This window comes from Salvelinus fontinalis, chromosome 3 (genome assembly GCF_029448725.1).
Source record: "Salvelinus fontinalis isolate EN_2023a chromosome 3, ASM2944872v1, whole genome shotgun sequence".
NCBI lineage: Eukaryota > Metazoa > Chordata > Actinopteri > Salmoniformes > Salmonidae > Salvelinus > Salvelinus fontinalis.
Genome location: NC_074667.1, coordinates 12,742,800 through 12,752,454, shown reverse-complemented (window position 1 = coordinate 12,752,454; position 9,655 = coordinate 12,742,800).

The following is a 9,655-nucleotide window of genomic DNA, read 5'->3' as shown; positions in this document are numbered from 1 at the left end:
GAATGGGGTGTCTAGCTTGATGTGAGGCCGAATAAGAGCTTTTGGAGTGACAGGTCCGGTATTTTGTTTGTTTTCGACGGCGCGCGGGGGACCTCGACATTGTCTTCTGAAAAGCGTTCGGTATACATGGCAAATTGCTCCGGCTCTGATTTTATTTGATACATATGAGAAAAACATCATAAAGTAGGATTTTTCAACCGAGTTTGATCAGTTTATTCAACATTTATTGGGACTTTTGGAATTTTCCGTTCTTTGCGCCAAGAGATGATGGGCATGTTCGCGCCACAATGCTAGCCAAAGTTGCTAATTCGACAGAAGAAATTGACATTCTAAAACCAAACAACGATTTATTCTGGAAATAGGACTCCTTGCACAACATTCTGATGTAAGCTCAGCAAAAGTAAGACACAATTTATGATGTTATTTCGTATTTCTGTGTAATATGTTGACTCCAACTTGGCGGAGAATAGGTGAGCGCTGTCTCACAATAATGCATTTTGTATGTTGTAGTAAAGTTATTTTAAAAAATCTAACACAGCGGTTGCATTAAGAACCAGTGTATCTTTCATTTGCTGTACAACATGTATTTTTTAGGAAAGTTTATGATGAGTTCTTTGATTAGGTGACTGTCCAAAATATCTCCGGAGATTTTGGTGAATTGTTGCTACGTATTCACAATGTATAATTGTGAATTTGCAGCTCTAAATATGCACATTTTCGAACAAAACATAAATCTATTGTCATGATCGTCTTGCTGAGAATGAGAGGACCAAGGTGCAGTGCGTGAAAAACACATCTTCTTTTAATGAAGGAAAAAACAAACACTTACAAAATGAACAAAACAAACGATCTTGAAGCTAAACCTGAACTAAGTGCACACATGCAACATAGAACATAGACAATTACCCACAAAACCCAAATGCCCATGGCTGCCTTAAATATGGCTCTCAATCAGAGACAATAAACCACAGCTGTCTCTAATTGAGAACCAATCTAGGCAGCCATAGACATACAAACACCTAGACAAGACATCTGCCCCATTAAACATACAAGCCCCTAGACAAACCAAAACACATACATCCCCATGTCACACCCTGACCTAACTAAAATAATAATGAAAACAAAGATAACTAAGGCCAGGGTGTGACATGTATTGTATAACATGATGTTATAAGACTGTCATCTGATGAAGTTGTTCAAGGTTAGTGATTCATTTTATCGCTATTTTGTCGGTTTTGTGAAAGCTATGTTGGCGGGCAGTAAATGGCATTGTGTGTTTGGCTATTGTAGTGATCTAATAGAAATATATATTGTGTTTTCGCTGTAAAACACTTAAAAAATTGGAAATATTGGCTGGATTCACAAGATGTTTATCTTTAATTTGGTGTACACCATGTATTTTTCATAAATGTTTTATGATGAGTATTTATGTATTTCACGTTGCTCTCTGTAATTATTCTGGCTGCTTTGGTGCTATTTGTGATGGTGGCTGCAATGTAAAACCAGTATTTGTAGCTATAAATATGCACATTTTCGAACAAAACATAAATGTATTGTATAACATGCTGTTATAAGACTGTCATCTGATTAAGTTGTTCAAGGTTAGTGATTATTTATATCTCTATTTGTGGGTTTTGTGAAAGCTACCTATGCGGTGGAAACATGGTGAAAATATGCCGTTGTGTGTTTGGCTATCGTGGTTAGCTAATATAAATACATATTGTGTTTTCGCTGTAAAACATTTTAAAAATCGGAAATGATGGCTGGATTCACAAGATGTTTATCTTTCATTTGCTGTATTGGACTTGTGATTTCATGAAAATTATATTATAATTACATTATTATATTATATGAAACCAAGGGAAACAATAACAGTCTTGAACTTTTTGGCAACATAGGGATATATTCTTATATACTGTACAATGAGGAATTCAACTACAAAATACTAGTCTTCTCCCATTTTTTAACTATTGCCCCACCCACAAGGCGTATAAACAACAACAATAAATAAGAATAAAATAAGATAATAGATACAAAACAAAAACGTGAAGAACATAAATCAATCAACTCTAATTAGCACATGTAGGACAGTATGCAAGTGTGTGTGCATGGACTTTGCAGATGTATATCTCACATGTGCAGCACTTTGGGGGGCAGAATTGGCATCTCCTCCTCTTGCCTGCCCAAGCTGCAGCCTCAGGTAGATCAGGACAAGATTCAGCACCCTGAACAGCTTTCACAAGCGCTGCATAGGCTGCTGTGTGGGGGAGGCGCTCCCTTCTTTGAATGTATGGGGTTACAAGTGCCTTTCCCAGCTGCTCCAGGAACACCTTTCTTTTGTTCCGCTTCTCAGGCATCCAGGTAGGGTTGATCTTGTTCCTTATCATGAAGGCATTGTATGAGGACACATCAATGATGTTATGGAAGATGACCAGGGGCCAGCGGGCAGTCATCCTTCTGCAGCTGTAAGTTCTAATCACCTTGTCCAGGTTGTCCATGCCTCCTTTGTTGTGCTTGTAGTCCAGGATGATAGCTGGCTTCCTGTCCTCATGATCACTGATCTCAGCTGTTTTGTGCAGTGTGCTCAGGAGGACCACATTCTTGTTCCTCTTTGGGAGGTAAGAAACTAGAGTGGTGGTGGGGGTGAAGGCAAACTTTGATGAGAAGGCCTCTCTCCCTCTTGTTGCAAGGAGTCCAGGGGGGAGCTCAGGCTTGTTCTTTCTAACTGTGCCAACAATGGTGATCTTCCTCTTCAGGAGCTGCTGGCTGAGTTCATAAGATGTGAAGAAATTGTCACACGTGACATTGTGCCCCCTCAGTCCATCTGTCACATCAAGCACAACCCGCATCCCGTGGTTCTTCTCTGGGCCTCCATTGGTCGGCTTCCCTGTGTAGACTTGCAAATTCCAAGCGTAGTTAGATTGTGCGTCACAGGCCACCCATATCTTGATGCTACACTTTGCTGGCTTGCTGGGCATATATATTGTAGAGGCATGGCAGACACTCCACCCACTTTTCCCAGACCTCTCTTGTGGCCGCCAGTTTGTCTCTCACACTTCTTGCAGGTCTTGACTCATGGTTATCAAATCGTAGCATTCTTGAGAAAGTGTAAAAGACTTTCAATGGCATCGTGGCATGGAAAATCGCCCTTCCACTCTGTGCATCCCAGAGACTACATGTAGCTTCGCCTCGGGACTTATACACACCCGCTAAGATTAGCAGCCCTATGCAGGCACGTAGGTAGATCTCATCCATCCTTTTCCAGTTGTCTTCATATTTACGGAAACCCTCCAAATTTGTCAACTCCAGGATGATTTTTTCAATGGCTGGTGTGATGAACATGTAGAATGTTGAGGCGATGTCCTGGACATGGGCAACTGCATGTCTTGTGGGAGCTGGGGTTATCCTTATGACATTTTGTGCTGCCATCCTACCCTGTTTGTCATATGGTGACAAGGACCATGTTATTTTGCTGTTCTTTAGCAAAAATGTTTCTCTTTCAGTTTGGGGGATTACTTCTTCATCTGAAGATGATGCATTGTGCACTGGGTTGTATTCTTCCCCATCTTCTTCTTCAGACACCTCCTCCTCTTCTAAATCATTGTTCTCTTGTTCCTCCTGGACATCTGAAAAAATCTGATCTACGACCTGTTGGGCACTGAAACATGCACTCATTTTTCAGTGAGTGCAGACAAACAACTGGGGTGACTGTCATCTACAGTCCCTTTATAGCCTCTGACTGCATGTCCCATTAGTAAACAATGCTTTCAAGACATTTTTATTTTGTCTGAAATTGTGTTTATTTTATCTGAAATTGTTTTTATTTTGTCTGTGAACTTGAGTCATGTCTGGGGTCGTGGAGGGGAGATGCTGCACATGTACAAGAAAGTTTTAGTTTTGTCTGAATTCAATCAGTTGCACACATAATCTCAATTTCTCATTGCGTGCGTGTGTGCGCGCGTGTGTTTGTCTTTGTGGTTTTTGTGGTGTGTATAACTGCCGGGTCAAAAATGACCCTAAGACAATCTTTGTGCCCTGGTGGTGTACATCTTTCATGGAAATATGAACAAAGGCGATATTTCACTTCTTCTAATGTTGGGGTCACTCTAGGAAAAGTCATCACATTTCAAGTTGAACAAATATGATTTAGGGGGTTTTCTCTGCTGTTAAACATAGTGGCGGGTCATTTTTTACCCTAAAGATGACACAAGGGTTCAATTAAGGTTAAAAAACATTGCACACCAGGGGCCTAATTGATAAACGTTTGGGTACACACAAAATATACCCCAAAACATACGTGCACCAGTTTTCACGCAAGAGTTTTCATTTGTAAAGACTGAACTTGATGTGAGAATGTGCTTATCCTCCTGAAAACTTTAGAACATTTGTGCTCACAGTTTCTAGTGGTTGAGGACTTGCATTGCAAGAAGGCAAAAGTAGCCTAGTAGTACAAGTGGGGAATATAAGACACTTATTCAAAGCAAAAGAACAGGTACGAGCAGGTGTCCACATACATTTGGTCATGTAGTGTATTTCCTTCGGACACTGTCTTGGCCTAATTCCACTACTTCCAAAGTATACAGCAAATAAGGGCATTATTGTCACCGTAAAATGTGTGTGATGGGTGTTTTTCAGGTGGAGTTATAATGTTCGTTCACGTGTGCACCGTTTTATGATAGATCTGATTTAGTGTTTAAATTTACAGTTTGCAACAGTTAGAAATGAGGCCCCAGGCCTTTGGCTTTTTACAAGATGCTGGATGGGTGCATAAACAAAAACAGCTGCCCAATTCGAGTACCAGAGGTAATGTGTTAAACATACAATCTGCTATATTTACTTCATTCTAATAGTATTTCAATATGGATGTGGATAATGGAATCCATTGATTCTGGAAGACTATCACTTATAAATGCCGAATGAGCTTAGTACAACTGTCTTACACCATCATATCCCAAAAATCTGAGGTTGTTTTTCTCCGTTATTTGTAGGGGAGAGTGGGGTAAGTTGAGCCAAAGGGGTAAGCTGAGCCATCCTTGTTTCTTGGAAACCATACACAAAATGTATCGTTTGACCGAATATATTTCGGAAGAGGTCTTTGAAGGAAGTGGTAAGAAAGTAATCTGTGTTAAGAGGTTCCAAGATGCATTTATCTAAACCAAAGAGGATAATTTTAAGATTGTTGTATACACCAGTTTTGATCTCTTTTATTTAACTAGTAGTCAAGTCAGTTTTAAGAAGAAATTCTAATTTACAATGACGGCCTACCCTGGCCAAACCCTAATCCAGACGATGCTGGGCCAATTGTGCACCGCCCTATGGGACTCCCAATCACAGCCAGTTGTGATAAAGCCTGGAATTGAACCAGGGTCTGTAGTGACACCTCTAGCACTGAGATTTAGTGTTATGACAGCAGCGCCACTCAGGAGCCCGGGAGTCTCTATGAGCTTCAATATGAGGTTCTAAACCTAGCATGAAAGTGCATCCTTGTGGCAGTGGCTGAGCCAATGTCAAGTTGAGCAAATTGAAGTGTTTTCTTCCAGGCGTAATACAAAGCATTATCGTTGGGATATGAGGCCTGGTCTATGTTAAACGTGCTTAAAAAGGGGTTAAGACAGTTCTAAAATATGCTTAAATTGATTCAAAGACACAAAAAGCGATTGTGTGATTGTGTTTAATTGTCTTTGGGAAAGAAAGATTGAAATGGTTTTAAAAAAGTAGTGGCAATATTTCATTCAGTACAAACATTTTTGGTGGCTTAACTTACCCTGTCCTGTGGGTCAACTTACCCAATACCAGTGGTATGTTGTGCCAAGAGAAGACATTTTCTGGACAAGCTATATTTTCAAAACTGATTATTTCCAGGGATACACAACATCCTGAAATATATGTAGATATATTTGTAAGAACAAATACTATATTTAATGCTGAATGTAAAAAATGGCTCAACTTACCCCACTCTCCCCTAAAGCTTAAAAACGCTTTAATATCTCATGGACTAACAGTCCTCGAATCCATAGTTCCATCTATGAATTGGAGAGGGGTTATATTTCTCCAGCTTCTACCAAAACAAGTGATGGTATAGCTGCCATTTGACTGAAAACCAAATGAAGGACTCTGCCTTTAACGTCATGGCTATAAGCTCTGTAATATGGCGACCGTATTGGACACTCTTTCACTGCTGTCTGGTGCCCCAAATCAATAAAAAGCAACTTCGCTGTCACAGTACAAGACAGATGCACCAATACACCAGGGACGCTAATTAGCATGAAATGTTAACCGTGTGCAGTCCAACACCAACACTATTGTGTGCTTAATGTAATTAATTCACACACATGCAACTTATTATACATTTTTTTGTACACTGCTTTAGGGGTTTCTATATGGAAGTGCTATGAATGTTTTATGAAGACTATATGTAAAGTGGAGCCTTTGGGTTGTGTCTCAAATGCCACCTATTTCCATTTTAGTACACTACTGTCGACTCGGGCCCATACGGGGCCTAAACCTATTTGGAATGCAACCTTGCCTTACTCTACAGTTTGTAATCGGTACTCCTGGGAGATAACCGAGCTGAAGCTGTATTTACCCAGCATGTCTGTCAAAACTGGTGCCATCAAAACCACTTTGGTTCTTAATACGGGAGACGTGTGCAGAATTTTAACAGTATGATTGCTCCCACCCACGATAGGCAGTGTACAGTTGCCAACGTGACTGACAGATCGCTGTGTCGAAACACATAAGCGATCCTACAAGCGATGACACAGGAGTTTGAATGCACACACACACACACACACACACACACACACACACACACACACACACACACACACACACACACACACACACACACACACACACACACACACACACACACACACACACACACACACAGGAGAAGAATGGCACAGGAGGACGTGTGAGATATGAGATGTATTGTTTCACACGTTGTCGAGCCTTTGAAACTATTGCTCTGGACACTGTTGCATGCTGGGAGGATGGAGACGTTCCTAAAAAACATCAGAGGGGATCTCCCAGGGAGTCAGCGGTTGGTTGGTGTGTGTGACTGTGTGTGTGTGTGTGTGTGTTTTGAGGCGGTCTACCACCATGCAATTTACAAAACCAACTCTATGGTAAGCATTTGCCAGTTAATGATGGAGTCCGCAGAAATTTGGCACAAAATGTGGAAGGAAATACTACTTTATATACAGTAGTATTGAACAATGATTGATAATGGCCTGCGACCTCCGGCTGACATTGAGCCTCCCTGGAGGTCCATTAGTGCTAGAGGGCTGGTGAGCTGAGTGAGTTTGCCAGCTGGTCCAAAGGGCTTAACATCCTGTAGGGCCAAGCTGACTGTCAGCAAGACAATGTATGAGAATCCTCCACTACGGTCTCCATATTAGGAACGGCTCATTCTCCGCTGGAGTTGCCTCTGATATGCCTCCTAATATAGACACCGTACTCCACAATTTCCTTAACAATCTGAGATGGTCTTTACATAAGGGGAATAGGAATAATAATAGGAATATAATAGGAATAGATCATGCCTACAGTAGTTTGATTATGTCTAGTTCCTGATCAGGTCAAAGTTTACAAATCCTTTTTACCAATCAAAAAGAGTCAAGGTCAACACGCTATTGATTTGGAATGGAATGACCATCAATTGCTTTTTATGGTGTATTAGAGTGTGTTCAATTCATTGACAGCAAGTATCACTTTAAAAAGTATTGATGGCATTCATCTGACGAAACCTTCCATTACTCTGCCCCTAGTTTATTTATTTATTTAACTAGGCTAGTCAGTTTAAGAAGAAATTCTTATTTACAATGAAGGCCTACCCCAGCCAAACCCGGACGAAGCTGGGCCAATTGTTGGCCGCCCTATGGGACTCCCAATCACGGCCGGATGTGATGCTGCTTGGATTCAAACTAGGGACTGCAGTGCCACCTCTTGCACTGAGATGCAGTGCCTTAGACCGCTGCGCCACTCGGGAGACGATAATGTGCATGGCTAAAACAAACATCCATCCAAAGTTCTCTGTCCATCCTGGTCAAATGGGCGCTTTTGGCTTCTGAAATGGAGGTGATCGTCATAATTTCTTAAATATTCTAGATTAATGTTTGATCTGTGCTGATACGATCATCACTGTAAAGTACTGAGGCAACGACCACGACAGAGCAAAATCAATGAGAGTATGTCCCGTCACGCGGTTGGCCATTTTATAACTGTGGCGGGTTGGTACAGTCTAATTTGCTCGGAGATCCCTACACAATCCAATCAATGACTCAGCAGGCTCCTAAATGATGGTCTTTAGGGTTGAGGGAGTGGGAGGTTTGAAGATGAGCTTTAATTCAATATGCATTGCATAAGAGGGGTGGGTAGAAATGAGTAATGGGTTAGGAAGGGTGAGCTGAGGAAAGAATTTAGGGGATTAGGAGAGAATCTGGGAGGGAGGTAGGGGGAAGGTGCTGGATAATGCTCTGGACCGTGGTGACAGAATTTGCGGCCATTTAGGATTGAGTGTTCAGCGGAAAATACTACCTTATGAGTGAGAACGCAGTAAAAGTTGAAGCATTAAGAATTAAATGTAGTTATTCCTCTCTTGTCAAGTCATATGCATTTATACTTCTATGTACATTTTGTAAGACATTAACACTTCGACTATAGCCTATGACTATGAGATCATAAGAATGTCGTGTCATGTTAAAAAGGCACTATAATTTGCACTATAAAGCATTGAATTCACAAGGAAGCTATCAATAATTCATAAACCCTCAAAACCCATTGGTGAAACAAAGATTTAAAAAATCGTTATTATAATATTCGCTATTACAGTCCTCAGATATATCATGATATATCATGATTCATCTTGATCAGCCAAGGGGTCAGGAAGCGGTCTAGAAGCACGGTTAACAACTGCTCCTACTGCTTTGCTTCGGTACTGGAGTTTAACTGACGCCCATCCCAGAAATACAATATCCATAGACGGCCACATAGAGAAATCCTATTTAAAAATTCTTAATAAGACACTTTACTCATCACCTTTGTACATAAAACATCCGTTGAATCATTGGAAGAATTGGTGCTGAGGCCGATTTTCTTTTTTCATCACTCACGGCTGAAGCTATTTCAATTTTACAATAATCTAATGTCTGCCATGTTTTTGGATGTCTTGATGACGTCGTCGCTGCTTGCTCTGCTGCCTGTGCGCACTGAGTGCAAGTGCAAATGTGAATTCGGCCGTGTAAACCGGATGCAACCCGGATATAGATGGTTCATGAATCGGTGTATGTGAACGTTAGTAGATTATGTTGAAAACAACGGTCGGGCATCTTGCACGCAGTCCCCAGCTATTTCTACAGCAGTGTGATCAACTGTATAATTACAGTACAATACAATGACTGGGCATACATGATGTCTCCTTTAACAGCGATTGTAATCTGAAAATAACTTATTTATGGTTCTATTGACCCCCCAAAAACATTTTTCATTGCTTCCGGGCCAATCCTTCAAGTGCACTTATTTTATTCAAGCTCAGAATATTTGATACATTTTAAGACATCAGAACTTGATAGACCAAAGGAAATTGCTCATTTGCTGCAAAATAATAACATTAAAAGGAGCCCCACTATCTTTAACCACGGATTGTAACAAA